Genomic DNA, 21,065 nt, shown 5'->3' with positions numbered 1-21,065 from the left:
CTTCTAGACATAAAAATGCTATTATATAAGAATATACATGTAACACCTATACTATGGCATGTTAAGAAGCAATTTAGAAAGAATGTTAGATTCACATCTATTGAGCCAAAGAAATGTTCACAATGTATTTATTAGGTGAGAAAAAACAAGATGTAGGCTGTGCGCAGTGGCTCACGCCTGTAATCCCAGCACTTTGGGAGGCAGAGGTGGGCAGATCAGGAGGTCGAGAGATTGGGATCATCCTGGCCACTATGGTGAAACCCCGTCTCTACTAAAAATGCAAAAATCAGCTGGGCTTGGTGGTATGTGTGCCTGTAGTCCCAGCTGCTTGGGAGACTGAGGCGGGAGAAACGCTTGAACCAAGGAGGCGGAGGTTGCAGTGAGCCGAGATTGCACCACTACTCTCCAACCTGGTGACAGAGCAAAACTTTGTCAAAAAAAAATATATATATATATGTATACACACAAACACACACACACACACACACACACATAGTATGAGGAGGGGAAGGAGACGAAAATAAGGGGAAAAGAAGACTGCAAAATGAAAATTTGAGAAAGATAGTATAATCTAAAATATGGACTGGATAATAAAAACATTACCTCAGTTTCCTCATGTGTGAAATGAATATATGTCTCAGAAGGTTATTGTGAAAATTAAATGAATGAATGCTTTTAAAGGGCTTAAGAAAAAGCCTGGCACACGGTAGTACTAATTGAGTGTTATTGTTTTAAAATTCTATCTATAATATTTCTGCAAAGGTGCATATATTAAATATGCGTGGAGCAATAAATGATAGAAGATAACATCAGCACATAAAACATTGCTTTGATTTGATGATGGTATTCTCAGCCACCCTTGAATGGCAATTTGTTTAAATGTTGCTTTTGCTATAAATAAATGTTGGGCTGGGGTGGGTAATTTCGTCTCTAAGTCTTCTCCGTTGAAGGCAGGACTACATCTCCCCTATGAAGGTGAAGGGGTATGTTTTCCTGTCCTATATTTTGAAAATATTTATACTTATCAGCATCAAATAACTGCCTTTCGTATTGAATTCAAAAGTGTAATTCACCTGTAGTTCCATTCAACTGTAGTGACCATGAATTTAGACTCTAACACGAAGATACATTATATGACTAAGGATTTTTGAAAACTTGCAAAAACGGCATAAAAGTTAAAACACACTTATTCATACATGTAATAAATAAATGACTTTTACTGAAAAGAAAAACTTAACAGGACTGTGCCGGACAGCCAGGATGAAGAACGACCATCTGGGCAAATCCTCCTTGGAGTGCAGAGCCTCTTGTTACAGTCTCAGTGGAGGAAGTCAGTACAATCTCTTTCATAAATCTCAATCTATTTGAGGACATCTTTCAACTTTATCTTTAGAGAGAGTGGCCACATTCTGCTGGCTGCGACCCAGTCTCTCCAGAGACCAGCCGTGGACATAAAATTTGGAAAAGGGCCTGGCGAGTGCCACATCTAGAGAAGGATCATTTCCTGGGGCTTTTGGGTTATGTTCCTATTAATATAAATTATCGTCTCCATTTCAGTAGAAGAGCCAAAACCATATGATCTGCTCTTAAAGGAAACTAAATTCTGACAAGCAGAAGAAACCAAAGAGTTAAGAGTATTTCCTTGCTAGTGGTAGAATTGGCTCTAGAACCAGAAAGGTTAAATTATAAATCTTTGGCAAAACACAGCTTTCTTTACGTCATTTTCCTCTGGGACTAGATGAGGAACAGCTGGGTGTTTGGCTAAAGAAACCGCTGGAAAAACTCACGTTGGTTAACAACACTTCTCCCAGACCTTTGCACGGTGATTGCAGTTCGTCTCAGCTCCATTGTCACCTCCTCAGAGTCTCTTTCTCTGACACTCAACCCCATGCCCTCTTGTAGCCATCCCATTACTGGATATATACCCAAAGGATTATAAATCATGCTGCTATAAAGACACATGCACACGTATGTTTATTGCGGCACTATTCATAATGGCAAAGACTTGGAATCAACCGAAATGTCCATCAGTGACAAACTGGATTAAGAAAATGTGGCACATATACACCATGGAATACTATGCAGCCATAAAAAAGGATGAGTTCGTGTCCTTTGTAGGGACATGGATGCAGCTGGAAACCATCATTCTCAGCAAACTATCGGAAGAACAGAAAACCAAACACCGCATGTTCTCACTCATAGGTGGGAAATGAACAATGAGATCACTTGGACTCTGGAAGGGGAACATCACACACCAGGGCCTATTATGGGGAGGGGGGAGGAGGGAGGGATTGCACTGGGAGTGATACCTGATGTAAATGACGAGTTGATGGGTGCTGACGAGTTGATGGGTGCAGCACAGCAACATGGCACAAGTATACATATGTAACAAACCTGCACGTTGTGCACACATACCCTAGAACTTGAAGTATAATAAAAAATAAATAAATAAATAAAAATTTTAAAAAGCATTTCAGAAACATAAAAAAAAAAAATCACCCTCTTCCTTTAGGGCACTTACCACAATTGGGAATGATCTTCTTTATTTGTTTATTGTCTCTCTTCTCACAAAACATAAGCAGGATGAGAGCAGAGCCCTCATCTGGCACCCTCGCTGTTGTGCCCTGGTCCTAGGCCAGTGGTGGCACAGAGTAGGTGCCCAACACATATTTGCTGAGTGAACGTAACATGACTGCACGATCATGTGCTTTTCTACTTCACTTTTTCTTCCAGTGTTTCTTTAATGAGCATGGATGTAATGTGTGATAATCATTACAGTTTTTCTTTGAAAAAAGAAAACATCAGCCAACCTGATTTCCAACTCCACTTGAAATACCTAGAAAACCTAGTTAGCATAGGTTCCCATGGGTCCTGAAAGACCAGGATTTTTGCCTTGCTCATTTTCATATCCCTGGCATCCAACACAGAGTTTGGCACATCATAGACACTCAACAAATGGATGGGTCAGCCTGGTGTGGTGGCTCACACCTGTAATCCCAGCACTTTGGGAGGCTGAGGCGGGTGGATCATGTGAGGTCAGGAGTTTGAGACCAGCCTGGCCAACATGGTGAAACCCCATCTCTACTAAAAATACAAAACTTAGCCGGGTGTGGTGGTGTTTGCCTGTAATCCCGGCTACTCGAGAGGCTGAGTCAGGAGAATGGCTTGAACCTGGGAGGCAGAGATTGCAGTGAGCCAAGAGGATGCCACTGCACTCCAGCCGGGGTGACAGAGTAAGACCGTGTCTCAAAAATAAAAAACAAAAACAAACAAATGGACCGGTCCATAGCAACATGTGCCTGTGCCATACTAGTCACTTTATTTTTCATGACCTATCTCATTTAATCACCACAACAATCCTATGACATTGGATTGTAATCCACATTCTACAGAAGAAAAAAAAATGGAGGCTTTTAACTTCCTTAAGTTGAATAACAACAACAACAACAAAAGCTTTCCAGTAAGAGACAGAGCTAGTATTTGGATGCAGGTCTGTCAGACTCAAAGTCACTTAATTGCTGCATCTTATGGTCTTTCTAATTTCCATAAGACAAAGTCACTCAGCAAAAGTTTGTGGGTTTTTTTGTTTTGTTGTTTTAAAGGGCAGGGGCAGTGGAACCAATGATGTTCCCATGCTGCAGTCTGCATACTCCGATTTTAGCTAGATTACCGTTATATCCAGAACAGGGCCAGGAGCAGTGCAGGTGTTCAGTAAATAACTGTCGGTTCGGAGAAAGGAAGGAAGAGAAGGAAAGGAGGAAGGGAGAAAAGGAAGGAGGGAATAAGAGGGAAGGAAGGAAGGGAGGGAGGGAGGAAGGAAGGAAGGAAGGAAAGAAGGAAGGAAGGAGTGAGGGAGGGAGGAGGAGGGGAGGGGAGAGGAGAGGAGGGGAGTGGAGAGGAGGAGAGAAGAGGGGAGGGGAGAGAAGACAATGGCCGAGAGAGAGGGAAGGAAGAAGGGAAGGAAGGAAGGAGGGAAGGAAGGAAGGAAGGAAGGAAGGAAGGAAGGAAGGAAGGAAGAGACAAAGGGAAGGAAAGGGAGGGAGGGTGGAGGGAGGGAGGGGAAAGGAATGGGGAAGGGTGTAAGGAGAAGGGAGATAAAGAGGAAGGGAGGGAGGGAGGAAGGAAGGAAAGAAGGAAGGGAGGGAGGGACAAAGGAAAGGGAAGGGAAGAAAAGGGAAGGGAAGGGAGGGGAAGGGTTGGGGGAGGGAGGTGAAAGGAAGGGGGAAGGAAAGAAGGAAAATGGAGATAAAGAGGAAGGGAGGGAGGGAAGGGAAAGTAAGGGAGGGCTTCTCTGAAGATCATCAGAGAAAGACCAACAGTCTTTGGCCAACGAGAGAATCAGCTTCCTGCTCTGTGATTGATGCTGCTGACATCCAGGGAGCCCCAAATGCCTTCCTCGACAGGGGGCATTTCTGCAACACCTGCCCCAGTTCTAGGCACATCAGCATCTCCAGCTTGCATTAGTGGTCACTGGGCCCTGGCTGGGTTGACACTGTGACCTACTGGAGAGGGAAGAAACAGAGAAACACCAGAGTCTTAAGTGAAAACTCCCTGTCTCTCTCCCACCTCTGGTTCCTCAGCCACACTGAGAAATACACTTTAATATCAGACTCCAAAGTCCACGACTGACTTTACTTGGAGTGGAGGTGGGATCAGTGTGTGTATGTGTGTGTGTGTGTGTGTGTGTGTGTGTGTGTGTGTGTGTGTGTGGTTAATAAACTTCTTTGATAATTATGAAGACACAGGCTCTCTCTCTTTAGCAAGGGCTTCTCTTTTGAAGCAGTGCATGATAATTCATTGTGTAACCGCCTGTTTTCTCTGCAGATCTGAGCTGAAAAGGATCATACCAGATTTATTTCATTCCTCTAGAGCCAGTCCCACCACACTGCCTGGGCACGTAGAAGGCATGTTTTGTTAATTTATGCAGTCAATACAAACTAATTGATTGCAGACCTTCAATCCTTTGTCATTCCAAACTCCCCAAACGCTCTGAAAACCAAAAGATTTTCTGTAAGCTGGCAGCAAGCTCATTGGACTCACCTGAAGAGATGCAAAGCTGTCCCCAGTCTTTATGATCTGCCTTAATGTGACTACAGTTTTGTCCCCTCATCCATAGTTTCTTTTTCTGAGGCTTCTGTTACCAATGATCAACCACAGTCCAAAAATATTAAATGGAAAATTCCAGAACTAAAAAATTCATAAGTTTTTAATTGCATGCCATTCTGAGAAGTGTGATGAAATCTCACGCTGTCCCAGTCTGTCCTACCTGGGAAATGAATCATCCTTTTGTCTAGTATATCCATGTTGTATGTGCTACCTGCCCCACGTGGTGTGGTTATATAAGAAAAAACACAGTGAGGCCAGGTATAGTGGCTCACACCTGTAATCCAGCACTTTGGGAGGCTAAGGCAGGAAGATTGCTTAAGTCCAGAAATTCAAGACCAGCCTGGGCAACATATGAAGATCCTGTCTCTACAAAAAATTAACAAAATTAGCCTGATGTGGCAGTACACACTTGTAGTCTCAGCTACTCAGAAGGCTGAAGTGGGAGGATCGCTTGAGTCCAGGAGGTTGAGGTTACAGTGAGTTGAGATAGTGCCACTGTACTCCAACCTGGGTAACAGAGCGAGACTCTGTCTTAAACAGAACGAAGGAAGGGAGGGAGGGAGGGAGGGAGGGAGGAAGGAAGGAAGGAAGGAAGGAAGGAAGGAAGGAAGGAAGGAAGGAAGGAAAAAGGAAGGAAGTAAGAAAGGAAGAGAGGAGGGGGGAAGAGGTAAAGGGGGAAAGGGGAAGGGGGGAAGGGGGGAAGGAGGGAGGGAGGGAGAGAGAGAGGAGAGGGGAGGGGAGGGAGGGAGAGAGAGAGAGAAAGAGAGAAAGAAGAGAAAGAGAGAAAAAAAGAAGGAAAGAGAAAGAGAAAGAAAGAAAGAAAGAAAGAAAAAGAAAGAGAGAAGGAAGGAAGAAAGAAAGAAAAAGAAAGAGAGAAGGAAGGAAGGAAGGAAGGAAGGAAGGAAGGAAGGAAGGAAGGAAGGAAGGAAGGGAGGGAGGGAGGGAGGGAGGGAGGGAGGGAGGGAGGGAGGGAGGGAGGGAGGGAAGGAAGGAAGGAAGAGTTTACATAGGATTTAGTCCTGCCCAAGCTTGCAGGAATCCACTGGTGGTCTTGGACTGGATCTCCCACAGATAAGAGGGCACTACTGTATTCATACATTTTGCATGTTTCACAGCAGATAAGCAAATGTGTTTGATTATGGGATGCTGCCCCAAACTCTGTGGGGGTGTTATATAACTTAGTGATACTCAGCATATGAGATTCCTAAATTCTGAACTGCCAAAACATTTGGCCCCCACGGATTTCAGATAAGGTGTCTGGGATGTGTATCTGCTTGTATTGGGCATTGAGGTGCTGAGAATACTGTAGTTGAATAAAATTATCAAGGCCTTTGCTGTCTTGGAATTGCCTTTTCAGCTAACAAAGCAATAACGAGGAAGCAAATACAATAATTTCTGAAAGAGATAAGTGTTCTGAAGAAACGAAATCAGGAGAATGGAGTAGAGATGTGATAGGTGTTAGAGAAATCCTTGCTAAGAATACATAAATAAAGAAAAGGAAACAACCTTGTGAAGAGATTATTTCAAGGCACTTTCACTCATTCATTCATTCTTAGAACAGAGTCCAACAGGTCATGCCCATTCCATTCCTACCTCAGGACCTTTGCACCTGCTGTCTCTTCTACCTAGAAGAAGCAAATCACGTAACCTTCTCAAAACTCGTTTTGCTCAAGATTGCTCATGTCTATAAAGTGTCAGGGCTGGAACAAAAATCAAAGCTCTATGATATAAAGTCACATTTGTGGGGTCATGAGGGAAACACCCACCTTAAGAGCAGGTTTGGAGGACTGGGTAGAAGTTTTCTATGAACTTGACCACAATAGCTGATATCACAGCACAGTTTCTTCTCTCTCAGTAATAAAGACTCAGATCAAGGCAGCATCTCTCTGAGCCAGGAATGAGGATTCTTCTATAAAAAAGCTGGGACCTGGCTACTGTGTCTACTGAACTGCTCTTTCAAAGTTCTGCACTCCCTCCACATGGGGCTTGAGTTTCCATAGACAAAAAAACATAACATGGCCACCAAAGAGAACCTTCAGCATTGTTTGTCCAGCGACTGAGACACCAGTGAAAAGTACACCTTCCTGGGAACCATCACCCAACCTATCCCGGACCAGGTCTCCCAGCCACTGGTGTTGCTCATGAGTGTCCAGTCCTCAATTGTTTTGTTATTATTGTTGCTATTGTTGTTGGGTTTCCCTTGGTCTTCTTGTTTAAGAGAAGGTAGAGGCTGCTCTAGGGGCAATGCTTATGCCTGGAACGAATGAGCCTTTATTGTGGACAAGCTCTGTGAGTGAAGGCCCTCCTTCAGTCTGGTGATAAAAATAGGCTATGGCCAGGCAGGATACAGAAGAGCATGACCAATCACCAAATAAAGGTTTATTGGCTTGTACATTTTATTATACCGTAACATCCCTCCTTTCGGCTTTAGATGTCAGCAGCTGGTGGCAAGCTGAATGATTGATGCATAAGGGAACAGCCATGGACGCCACAGTTTGGCTCCCCCCAAAACAGTGATGCTTCATCCTTCCTTGACCAGCTTAGTGAACACACTACAGAACCCTAGTGAACACACTACAGAACATCAGGTTTGCCTGGGCAGTAACACCCAAGGGGAGCTTCCATGTTCCTCTCAGCTGGGCAAGACTATTTTTTTCCTTATTTCAAAGAGCTGTTGTTCTGACTAAAGGAAGAGAGGATGTATACGGTAATGAGAACTGTATGGAAGAATGTCTAAAACACCAAAGTCTCCTGCTTTATCTTCTTTAATTCGGCATCTGCCTCTGCCGGGGTAGAAATTGTATTCAAAATTATCCCAGCCTCTTCACTCTCCTTAATACGATCTCTCAAAATGGAACACACTATCTCGTGTGCCTGTAAGGGATGTGCAATGCCTCTTTTGTGCTTCTGTTCACTCTTACCTGATGTTCTAACACATTTTCACTTTGAGGAGCTTGGAAATGTATCCACATGGTCATTGCCATTTAAGTACTCCACTGATTACAAAATGCTTTCATATGCATTTACGCATTGTCTTGCGGAAATGCTCCGAAAAATAAACTGCTGACACTCTTGTAAAGAGCCTTCTGCAGTTAGCAAAATAGTCACCAGGTCCTTCTTTTTAAATGACTACACTTTCCACACTTTTTCTATCTTTGGTGACTTAAGTTCAAAGTCACACTAGAAAATCTGTTTTATCAGATGGAAGTTCGCTCCTCACGGTTCTGAGAGACGCTCCATGCACAGCTCATTGTGTTACCCCCCTGCACAGAATCCGCTCTTGCAGAGAGACACTGGCAGCTTTGTGCTTTGCATTTATTTATTCAATGCTACAGTGGCTTAAGCCAGTCTATGGAAAATATCTCTAAACACTGAGACCTCAGGGCTAGGAGGAATTCCTAGACGAACTCTAAATCAGTTGTTATGTTTGGCAGATTATATATTCCCACGGAAAGGCCAACTAAACAGTCATTACGCTTTATAGGCATGCCTGTGTGTCCTTCGTTGTTTTGGAAGTATCAAGCAGGACCTGGAAGCATGGTATAGTTAGTGCCAGCACATAGTGGTGGCCTGCAGCCCAACCCTGCTGATTGATTTGATGTTTAGGGAGGCAGTTTCAGAGGAAATACGGTAACTCGCTTGTCTACCACCGTGCTTCCTGGATGAGCCCCAGAAATGCAGCGTTTGGGATACCATTAGCAAGCGTGTGGCAGCCTTGCCCTGCTGAGACTGCTGGTGATTGAAAAGTGCTCAAACTGTGGTCAGAGAAGAAGTGTGCAGATGAAAAGAAGGGAGATAAGTCTTCAATCACAACGCCTGCCCTTCACCTAAATATCCCCCAGGACAGTTAGCCAAACACCAGCCTGTTGCTCAAATTAGGGAAAATAAGCCTTTAGTTTCTGTTTCCAGTCTGCTTCATAAATTAACACCATCAACTGACGTTCCCCTGGCCTTACACCCAAAGCTTATCTTTACTGCCAATAATCTTAACCATGAGAAAGATATTTGACAAGTCAAGTACTACATAAATCCAAGAAATTCATATGTGGTATTTCATGCACATTTCAAATAAAGAAACTTATGAGGATACCATTTTAAAAAAAAAAAGAACATCCCCATAGTTTTGAAGCAAATGCGCATTTTCTCGTTAGTAAAGAGACGTTTCCTTCCCTCTAACTTCCCGGTGTTGGACAAAGGACTAAAATTTCATATGTTATAAGGAAAGCATGTAAACTCAGCACTGCTTTTCTCTGAAATAGCAGTCATTTCAATGATGTGCTCTAGCATCAATCCTCAGAGACTGTAGACTTTCCTGTAATTGTTTCCTTTTTGTTTTCCTCATTGGATAATAATTTTTCAGAATAAAATCTTTTGGTATCAGTATTTTCAAAATATTTCAAGACACCAACCATTCCTAATCAGGCCACTATGGAGCTGTATGCAATTAAGTCGCTAAAGTTAGGACAGAGCCCTCAGTTTCAGATTTCAGCTCCATATATCTGAATGGAAGCTCTTGAATGGATGAGCATTCTGACTACTGCCTGGCTAATAATTTTCCACTTGTATTTGGCCGATCCTACACACATGAGCATAAGCCACTGTAAATGCTCCACCAGAGGCTCTTAGCAGGAAGAAAACAACTAAACAGATTCGTTTCTTGACTTTCTTCTTTGACAGATATTTTCTTACTCTTAAATATACTTTAGATAACTTAGACATCTGTCGTTGGTGAGAGGAGATCATGAATTACGTGTCCTTGCATTCTTTTTATAAAGGTAATATCCCTGGTTTGATGAGATAGAAATTTGCAATAGCATCTTTGCAGGGTTTTTCAAAGAGTAGTGGGAATGGAAAAGTTCCCTGGGACCCATTTCCTGACTGTTCCATTCGTGCTGATCACGACTTTAACCATGTTTTTCAAGCTGCCAATCAAAATACACGTTCTGTAAAGTACAATTCCCTGGTAGGCACAGTGGAGCTGAACATTCGTCCCTAGAACTGTCCTGGAAGAGAAAGGACATAAAGTTGCTGCCATTGGGCTAAAGTTTAAGAACAAAATTATAGGAAGCAGACCCCAAACTATTTTCTTAAATTAATTCTTCTTAATTTTTCTTGTTCTGTTTCCCAGGTTGGTGTGCAGTGGCGTGATCTCGGCTCACTGCAACCTCCACCTCCCAGGTTCAACTGATTCTCCTGCCTCAGCCTCCTGCATAGCTGGATTACAGGCACCTGCCACCATGTCTGGCTAATTTTTGTATTTTCAGTAGAGATGGGATTTCACCATGTTCGCCAGGCTGGTCTCAAACTCCTGACCTTAGATGATCAACCGCCTTGCCCTCCCAAAGTGCTAGGATTACAGGCATGAGCCACTGCACCCAGCCCATATTAATTTTTAATTTCTATTTATACCTATGAAAAATTGAAGTTGTTCCACAAACAGAAATGCACTTCTCTTGCTAGGGTTGCTTCAATAAATTTAAGCAATGTGGCGCTATATTTCCTTTATAAAGCTCCTTCCTGCGTATCTCACACAACACACAAGAGAGTCATAACCAGATTATTTAAGAAGAATTTCTCAAAGTACTAAGACAAAAAGCCTTCTCTTCTAAATGAGTAAACGTGAGAGGTAATCTTGTTCCCCTTACTGCTGACATGTAGCTTTCTGCCTGGGGTTTTATCTTTAACTCCCTGGTAATCCAAATGGAGCAGGAAAACCTCAGACAATAGAGCCTCTTTTCTGCTTTACACCCACTTTTTTGGGGTCAGCACCGAACAACCATCATTAAATGGTTTCTGGCGCAAAGTGGCAGGCTTGGGTAAGCTGAAATGTTTATGACACCAAAATAAAGATGTTCCACACTGCTGAAACCCCGGAGTCATGCAGAGAACAACTGAAATGGAATTACACACCAAGGTTTACTTAACTAGCACGACTTTAACTCTTGTCTGCCTGATACACTCTTACGGAAGAGAAGTGGCAGAAACCCAGGGTGGACAAAAGAGGGCAGTGTTCACTATGTCTTTCATCTCAGCTCTTCGCGCTTTATCAAATTGCAACTGAGCCAAGAGAAAACTATGTCCAGCATTTCATAACACAGGAAGTGGGGAAGCAGATTAGATATTGGGCTCTGCAGTCACCACAAAATAAGCAGTGCGTTTGTAAAAGTCACTTTTTTCCCTAGACAAAAGCTTAACCATTGGTGAGTTTTTGGGTTTAGTTTTTGTTTTTCAGTATGATCGGCTAAACCGCTCCAGGAAAATAATGGAATATGTAATATATCTCAGACTATAACCGGTTATAAGGTTTATTTAGTTCAAAGCACTCATTTTTGCAGATGAGGACCAGCTTTCTACATTTGCCAGCAGCTTCTCCTTGTGCTCAGATATCATCAGTATGTGGAGAGGGGAAGACACACTTCCCTCTTGGAGATAGTTAGAGAATTTTTAGTCATTTCAAAATAGAATCCATGTACGCCCTGTACACACAAAAAATGTAGGTCCTAGCAAGGGAGTCTTATCCCCTTCCCTGGATGCCATCATATTGGGTCAAACTTGACCCACATTCTTTGGGAAAAGCTTATGTGGACTTGTCATTGTACCCAATAAAGGATTGCAGCCTCAGCACTCAAAAGGCACACATTTTTCCCAGGTATCTATCTATTCTTAGTTATAGATATCTAGTGTCATCTTTTAATAGTGAAAGACTCTTTAATTCCTTTGTAATTCCCGTTGTCCTATACATATTTTTGAGCTCCTGGGATATATAAGGCTCTGTTGTTAAACATGCAAAAGTGAAAAGGACACAGTTCTAGCTTTTAATAAACTAAGGATCAAATAAGAATCAGACAAAGCAGAACCTTGTCAGTAACCGTAATACATCAACAACCAAAATACAAGGCACGATCGAGGTTGGCTTAGAAGAAAATTATAAATTGCGAAAGAAGAGATTGTATTCATCAGGAGTGGAGAACTGAGGGAAACCTCACGAAAGAGAGAGCTGTGGAGTTGGGTTCATAGAATAGGTGGGTTTCTAGTGGGGTGCGGTGGCTCTCGCCTGTAATCCCAGCACTTTGGGAGCTCTAGGGGGAGTCACCCGAGGTCGGGAGTTCGAGACCAGCCTGACCAGCATAGAGAAATCCCGTCTCTACTAAAAATACAAAATTAGTTGGGGGTAGTGGCGCATGCCTGTAATCCCAGCTACTCAGGAGGCTGAGGCAAGAGAATCCCTTAAACCCAGGAGGCGGAGGTTGTGGTGAGCCAAGACTGTGCCATTGCACTCCAGCCTGGGCAACAAGAGCAAAACTCTGTCTCAAAAAAAAAAAAAGGTGGGTTTTCAGAGGCAGCGAGATGGTGAAGCTGAACAAAGGCAAAGAGGTAGGAGGGTGTGGGCCCAGTGAGCTTTGCGTGCTTACACTCGCAAAGGGAAGAGAGGAAATAAAAGGCTGGAAATGCCAGTGAAAGTCTGCAGAGAGCTTCAACATCAGACCAGTGGACTTGATTCCCAAGGCAACAATAGGAAAGCATCAGAGGTTTTTGTGGCAAGCAGGAACATGACGGGAGTTAATTTTAGGAAAATTGGTCTGCCACGAAGATGTGGAGCAAATTCAAGGGGAAAGCAGAAATGAGGAGGCCAGGGAAGGCGCTGTTAATGCTTAAACAGATGTAACGAAGTTTTGTGGTAGACACAACCCAAAAGGAAAGACAGGTACAAGTGTAAGATGCACAGTGTTTCAAAGTGTTTTGTCAACAAAGTGAATCTTGAAAAGCAAAGGTAGAGCGAGGGGAGACTGAAAAAGTCATTCATAAAAGCACAAAGGGAAGGCTGAGATGCTGGGTGGGGTAAGAAACTCAGGAGTTCGGCCTTGAGTGTGTTGACTTGGATACTTCTACAAAATATAGATGGGGAGATGTCCAAGGAATTGCTGAAAACCAGGACTGGTGCTCACAGAAAGGTTAGAAGAAGGTCACATTCCAAATCAAGGTATACCTGGCTGATGCTTGAAGACCATCATGCTTGAAGACCATCATTCTGGAAGCCCATCTTGACATCCCAAATCACAGTCTAACACCATTTGCCATCTCTCTTCCAGGTGCTGTGCTGTTGGTTTAGGAATGTGGTTTTCTTGGATCTTGTTTGGTTTCCACTTGTCTTGATACTGATATACAATGGCTTTTAAATGCCCAAAATAAAAACAAGCATTGGGCCAGGTGTGGTAGCTCATGGCTGTGATCCCAGCACTTTGGGAGTCTGAGGCAGGTGGATCACTTGAGGTCAGGAGTTTGAGACCAGCCTGCGCCACATTATTAAATCCCATCTCAGTAAAAATACAAAAATTAGCTGGGTGTGTTAGCACATACCTGTAGTCCCAGCTACTCGGGAGGCTGAAACAGGAGAATCGCTTGAACCTGGGAGGCAGAGGTTGCAGTGAGCCAAGATCGCACCACTGCACTCCAGACTGGGTGACAGAGTGAGACCCTGTCTCAAAAAAAAAAAAAAAAAAAAAAAAAAGCAAGGATTGCCATGAAACCTGAATTAGTCCCAGAGGGAGAGAAAGAGAATTCTTATTTGCTTTACAAATGGATAATTCCTATAGAAAATGCTTTATCATTGAATCCCACTAAAAGGGCGCTGAAGACATTTTTTAAAACATGACCTGGCTTATATACAATCAATTAAAACAGCTTTCTAGGCAAACCTTCATTTAAAAAGTAAAATACGGCAGGGCACGGTAGCTCACACCTGTAATCCCAGCACTTTGGGGAGGCCAAGGCAGGTGGGTCATGAGGTCAGAAGTTCAAGACCAGCCTGGCCAGCATGGTGAAACCTTGTTTCTACTAAAAATACAAAAAATTAGCCAGGCATGGTGGCATATGCCTGTAGTCCCACCTATTTGGGAGGCTGAGGCAGGAGAATCACTTGAACCCGGGAGATAGAGGTTGCAGTGAGCTGAGATCACACCACAGCACCCCAGCCTGGTAGACAGAGCAGGAATCCATCTCACAAAACAAAAATAAAAATTAAAAAGTAAGGTATATTCCAACATTTTGGACAGACTTACTACTTCGTTCTTGGGAGAAATGAAAGCAATGTTACCGGAAGGAAGATAGGACATTAGGCGGCAGTATGGTATATTGAAAAGACCTGGAATCAGGTTTAAATCCAAAGGTGCCCCTTATTAGGTATATGAGCATGAATACATTGCTTCCCTTCTCTGAGACACAATTTCCACATCTCTACAAGAAAATGATAGAATGTTCTGTCCAAAGTTACTGTATTACCAAAGGTAATGTATATGAAATTGCTTTGCACAGGTCTTGGCACAAAGTAGTTGCTTAACAAAGAGCCTAGAGTTCCTTGTGGTGGTCCTCCTGGAATCCCTTCTGGCCCCAAAATGAATGTCTCCCCCTTGACTCCTTCCCTGGGGTGCACCATGCCCCCCAACCATAATTCTTATTCAGAGCTTTGCTCTCTTGGAGATGTTTCTCTTTATCCATAACACATTGGGGCATTCAGGAATACTGGTCCTGCCCTTTAGCTGGAGGACAAGCATTTCAGACCCAAACCAGGGCACTACATCAAGGAGGTTCCAAACTCCACACAGTGCTGGGTCCTTCTCTCCTCCACTTCAGGACAAGATGAAGACATCCTTCTTGGCTCTTTATTCTCTCAGCCTCCGGGAAAGAGTCAGATAATCCTCATAATCATGACTTCTTATTAAGCATTTACAGAATCATGCTACATGGCATCATTCTGGGTCTTTGGTTATAAAGTCTTATACTTTAAGTATTCATTACTTTTAAATGACAAAAAACACAATTACTTTTGCACCAACCTAATACTTTTGTGAACAGTATTTTCTTTGATCTGTACGATAAGTCTATGGGAAAATAATGAGGTAGTTAAGAGCACAGACTGAGTGGGTTCGAACTGGAGCACTATGACTCACTAGCTGTGTATCTGGACAGTTACTCATTCTCTCTGTGCCTCAGTTGCCTCCTCTGCAAAATGGGGATAATAAGAGCATCTATCTCATGTGAGTTACTGCAGAGCTTAAATAATATATCTGTGAAAGCTCCTAGAACAGTGCCTGACACACAGCAAGTACTTTCAAGTGCATTGTAGCCCACACTCTTCCAATGAGAAAACTGAGCCTCAAAAGTTGAGACAACTGCCTCCAAGTCACATGCCTTAAATGACAGTGCTATATGAAAAAATGCTCAATGTCATTAATCATCAGAGAAATGTGTATCAAAACCACAATGAGATACCATCTCACACCAGTCAGAATGACTATTACTAAAAGTCAAGAAATAACAGATGCTAGCAAGGTTTCAGAGAAAAGGGAATACTTATACACTGTTGGTACGAGTGTAAATTAGTTCAGCTATTCTGGAAAGCAGTGTTGTGATTCCTCAAAGAACTAAAAACAGAACTACCAATCAAACCAGCAATCCCATGACTGAGTATATACCCCCAAAAATATAAATCATTCTACCCTAAAGACACATGAACATACATGTTCATTGTGGCACTATTCACAGTAGCAAAGACCTGGAATCAACCTAAATGGCCATCAATGATAGACTGGATAAAGAAAATGTAGTATATATACACCATGGAATACTGTGCAGCTACAAAAAAAGAACAATATCATGTCCTTTGCAGAAACATGGATGAGGCTGGAGACCATCATCCTTAGCAAAGTAACATGGGAACAGAAAACCAAATACCACATGTTCTTACTTATAAGTGGAAGCTAAATGATGAGAACTCATGGGCACAAAGAGGGGAACAACAGACACTGGGGCCTACTTGAGGGTGGAGGATGGGAGGAGGGAGAGGATCAGAAAAAATAACTGTTGGGTACTAGGCTCAGTACCTTGGTGATGAAATAATCTGTGCACCAAACCCCCGTGACACAGGCTTACCTATGTAACAAGCCTGCACAGGTATCCCTGAACCTAAAATAAGAGTTCAAAAACAAAAATAAATGACAGTGCTAGAGCTTAAACTAAGAACTCTCTTGATAACCAGGATCACACAAAATTTGATTAAAAGAAAGCAAAATGAAAGTCTCTTTCATTCCCTCTTTTATAGAGAATTTCTTCATCAGAGCTACCTGTGTCTTGCCATTCCTCTCCCTTCATTCTTCCTCCCCTCAAAAGATTAAAGGTTACATTGTGGGAAAAAACCAAACAAACAAAGTTGTGTATTGGGATCAATCTAAGGTTGACTGCTTACTCTCTCATTCCTCAGCTAGTCCATTCGGTGGGTCTCCCTCATCTTGGATCAGATTCTCTGATAACCTCATTACTTCCATTTATCTGTTTAGCAAATACTAATTGAGTCAGCGTCCTCCTAGGTACTAGATGCAAAGACACAGTCCCACCCCCCTGGGTGACAGTGTAGTTAGTCAAGTCATTGTTTACTAGACGTAACTGAGTTACCAAAGGAAATTATGAAATGTTCTTCTCTTTAAAAATAGGATAGCTTCTTAGTCAGCTGCCTGTCTGGCTAACTTATCTAGAAGACAAGAGAGCAAAGGCCTGGGAGAGATTCATATCAAACAGAGGGGAGGTTAGCTCTTTGTAATTTGACTAACAGCCCAGAACAGAGCTGAGAAGACCCAGGCAATGTATATTTTGTATGCCATTGCTTTTAATGGCTGCAAATACTTTTATACCAACCTAATACAGCAAGGCAGTGAAGAGACAGGTCTTGGTAAGAATAATGTGATTTTTGCCTCACAGCCCTGCCATTTACCAATGGTACAGTCTCACACAACTTCCTGAGCTCTTTCTCAGCTTCCTTATGATATTCCTCATGCACGTGGGCGAGATGTCAAGAAAATGGTATGCAAAATGCTTGGCACCGAGCTTGCTACATAGCGGGTGTTGAGTAAGTGGTGACTTACAATGTTATAATAGGGCAAAGACATGTTCTTCTCCACGGACAGGGGAAGGGGGTGCCCACATAGGCCAAGCCCACCTAGATTGTGCTTCTGAAAGGGGCTGCCATCTGTTACAACAGGCTTCCAGAAAAGTCTAAGCCAGGTTTGCAGCCATTAAGCACTGGACCAAGCTGTCAACCTCTAGATTGGAAATGCTATCAAGCTACTAATGTCATCAAGTAGCCAAGTCACCGTCTTATGCAAAAACTTCTACTTTGTCTCTCTGATTTCATCTTTGCCCTCTATTGTCTAATCTTAACACAGTATCCAAAGAATAAGTAAATCAGATATGCCATTCCTCTGCCTCAAGTCTCCCAGTGGACATCTTTTTCTTGCAGAATAGTCCATTGATATTAAAAAGAGAGATTGGCCAGGTGCAATGGCTGATGCCTGTAATCCCAGCAATTTGGGAGGCTGAGACAGGCAAATAACTTGAGCCCAAGAGTTCAAGATCAGCCTGGACAACATGGTGAAACCCCAGCTCTACAAAAAAATACAAAAAAAAAAAAAAATTAGCCAGGCATGGTGGTGTGTGCCTATAGTCCAGCTGCTCTGGAGGCTGAAGTGGGAGGATTGATTGAGTCCAGGAGGTGGAGGTTGCAGTGAGCTGAGATTGTGCCACGACACTCCAGCGTGGGCAATGGAGCTAGATGGTCTCAAAGAGAGAGTGAGAGCGAGAGAGACAGAGCTTGTTGTTAGCCCATAAACATGTTTCTTCCTCCAGGCAGACACAATCCTGCATCAAGGCACAAAGCTTGGTGAGCTCAGGCATCACAGTGCAGTGAACAGATCTTCGCAATGCTAGGCTGCCTGGCCACTTCCTCTCTCACTTCATCTCTTCTTACTCTTCTCCTCACCCTCTCTGATCCAGCTGCAATTGAGTTCTTTGAACAGCCCATGCATGCTTCTGCCTGGGTTCCTTTGCACTTTATCATCCCCTCTGTCTGGAAGCCTCATCCCATAGACAGTCTCTGTCTTGCTCCCTATCACCTCATTTCCTTCTCTGTTTGAATACCATCTTCGAGTGAGGCTTTCATCTACCTCCATATTTCAAATTGCAATACCTCTCCCCCCGGGAAATATGGCCATATTCCCCACCCCTGCTTCATAATCTCCACAGCACTCATCACCATTTAGCATACTATACTACTTATAATATATATTGATTTTACCCTTTCTCCTCCCATTAGAATGTAAGTTTCACGAAGGCAGAGAACTTTTACTGTTGTTCACTGCTATATCTCCAGGGCCTGGCACATGGCAGGAGTTCAGGAAATGTCCGATAAATGATTGAATTACATGAACAAGCCCAACAGTTAAAAAACTTCAGCTCCTGCCTCCTGCCCATGCAGCCCCAGCAGAGCCAGTTTCATGCCTTGTTTGATTGCTGCTCCGTTCCCAGGAGGGGTGGAACCTGCTGTCTCACCAAGACTTGGGCATGAGACTGGCCTTCCCCAGAAGCTCCAGGTCCAGAGAAACAATACATCTAACCAAAGTCCCCCAGCGAGTCTTGTCACACAGTTGGTGCTCAGTGGACACTGGAATGTTTCAACAGCCATGTCTTCCTGTTGCTGAACTGAGCTACTGTCCATGGGACAGATGGTTCTCTCTCCGGCATGGGATCAGAAGGCCTGGTTTCAAGTTCCAGGACTGCGCCTCACTCATTGTGTGTTGCTGGCTGAGTCACTTAACCTGCTTGAGCAAAGAACAGAGAAGCAGTCAGATTTGGAATCCACTGGGGAGGCAGGGTTTGTAAAACTTGTTGATTAAATGAACAATTTATGAGAAGAATCAAAATCTAAGCCAAGCATCTGGCCTGAACAGCTGGGTGGTCAGTGATCCCATTTCCCAGAATGAAGAAGATGGGAATACAGGGGTGTTTTTGAAGTGGAGTTTGGGTCAAGAGTTCGGATTTCTATGTAATGGAAGTTGTGGGTAGCCATTGTGAGGATATTGACTTTCCTTCCAAGGAGCTGGAGAACTTCTAGAGGCCTTTGCCACACCTACCTGGGTCTCCCAGCAATCTCCAGTTAACAGCCCAAGCAAGTCCTTCTCTCTGGCTGTGTGACCCTACACAGTATGGTCCCCACTGCCTCTCTGCCCACTGCCCATGGGACTCCTTGCTCTCTGGTGGTCCCTGCTCTGGGGTGTGTCCCTTGCTGTCTCAGCAGGGCCTTTGCATCTTCCAGATACCCAGATACCCACCTGGCTCTCCCATCACCTCCTTCAATCTTTGTCTAAATATCACCTTCTCAAGAAAACCACCTGGCCACATCTCTCTTTGAAAAAACAGCAAAACTCTACCCTTCCTCTCTCTAATATCCCCTGTCTCTCTCACTGGGTTTATTTTTCTTCAAAGTATTTACCACATTGTAATTCACTCACACCTTTCTAGTTACAAAATCTCTGCTTCCTCCCACTTGAATATAATCTTCAGGAAGGCAGGGATTTTTGTTTGCTTTGTTCGCTGCTGTATTCCCACAGCCGAGAATGGTGCCTAGCATGTAGTAGGTGCTCAATAAATATGTTAAATTAATTGAAATGCATTATGTTATCTTTCTTTCATATGAAAACCATTGTTCAAATATTGATTTGTTTTTAATAGGAAGTAAGAAAGAGGAAATTCATGTCTGAAGTTCTTTGCTGTCTTGATGACTCGTTTCCCAGGTAAACTAAGACAGTTGGTCACTCCTCCTATCTCTCCATTTCACAGTTGAGAAAACTGAGGCTTAATGAAATTCTGAGGCTCAGTGAGGCTTAGTGACGTTATAATTTTTCTAGCACCTTCAAAAAACTAACCTTGCATGGACCTGGGTAGGTCATCCAGCCAAACAAGTATAGGTGAGCAAGACCCAGCATGTTTCTCTTACTCACACCCACTCATGATGTGTCAGTGTGTGGGGATTAGATCTTAGATTAGCACAGATTTGAAAAGCCTTGCCATAAATAAAGCTGTGAGTAACCTTTGTGTGGGATCCTGCAGAGGCAAGGACTCTTCTAGTCATCAGCACAGGACCCTGGATCTTGGCTTGCCTCTTTGATATTTATTAAGCACTACAGCCTTTAAGAAAGGCACACACACTTGAATATTCATAGCAGCACTATTCACAACAGCCCAAAGGTAAAAACAACCCAAATGCCCATCAAAAGATGAATGAGTAAACAAACTGTAGTACATACACACAATGGAATATTCATTCAGCCAGTAAAGCAGAATGAAGTAATGATACATACTACAACATGGATGAGCCTCAAAACAGCATGCCAAGTGAAAGAAGCCAGACACAGGACAAATGTCATATGATTCTACTTACAGGAAACGTCCAGAGTAAGTAAATCTGCAGAGACAGAATGCAGATTGCTGGTTGCGAGGATGGCGGGGAGGAAGAGTGGAGAGTGGCTACTTAATGAGTACTGATGGGTTTTTATTTTGGAGTGAGGAAAATAGATAGAAATGGTGATTGCACAACATTGCAAATGGACTTAGTACCACCTAATTGTTCACTTTAAAGTGGTTAATTTTATACTATGTGAATTTCATTTCAATTTTTTTTTAATGCACATGCATCATTTGTCAAGTAATCCTTACATAAACCCTGTAAGTTAGATATTGCTACCATTATTCCCATGAGAAAACTGAGCCCAGAGCTGGAAAGGACCTGGCCAAGGTCCCACAGGTGCTAGACTTGAAGCCAAGTTCAGGTTGGCTCCGAAGCCTTGGCCCTTCTGAGCCAGCAGCCACTGATCCTCTCAGAGCTGGGCATGACCTCAGGAGAACCAAGGGTGTCTGCAGATGGTGCTCAGGAGAGAAGAAGAAGGGTCAAAGGGGAAAGGCTTTGAGGTCTCTTTGGGGTTCCAACTTAGCATCAGCAAAACTCAGTGTTTCAACTTTGTGGCCCCTGGTACTTTGTTCACATGGTATGACTGAGCTACCCAGGCTTGATCTTTGTTCCTCTTGACTCCGTTTTTCTTCCTTTCTTTCTTTTTTCTATTTTCTTGAGACAACAT

The 21,065-nt window shown here is 43.2% G+C and overlaps 1 long non-coding RNA gene across 1 annotated transcript in view; it reads right to left on the bottom strand.

The window, feature by feature from the left end:
- Positions 1-11,908: 11,908 nt before the first annotated feature.
- Positions 11,909-21,065, bottom strand: part of LOC114678344 (uncharacterized) — a 48,152-nt gene continuing 38,995 nt past the window's right edge. The window contains exon 3 of the long non-coding RNA XR_003729699.2: positions 11,909-18,749. This is a non-coding gene — a long non-coding RNA (uncharacterized LOC114678344). The remainder of the gene's footprint in view (positions 18,750-21,065) is intronic.

This window comes from Macaca mulatta, chromosome 5, assembly GCF_049350105.2.
Source record: "Macaca mulatta isolate MMU2019108-1 chromosome 5, T2T-MMU8v2.0, whole genome shotgun sequence".
Lineage (NCBI taxonomy): Eukaryota > Metazoa > Chordata > Mammalia > Primates > Cercopithecidae > Macaca > Macaca mulatta.
The sequence above is the reverse complement of the archived record's forward strand: the minus strand, read 5'-3'. Positions and strand labels throughout refer to the sequence as shown.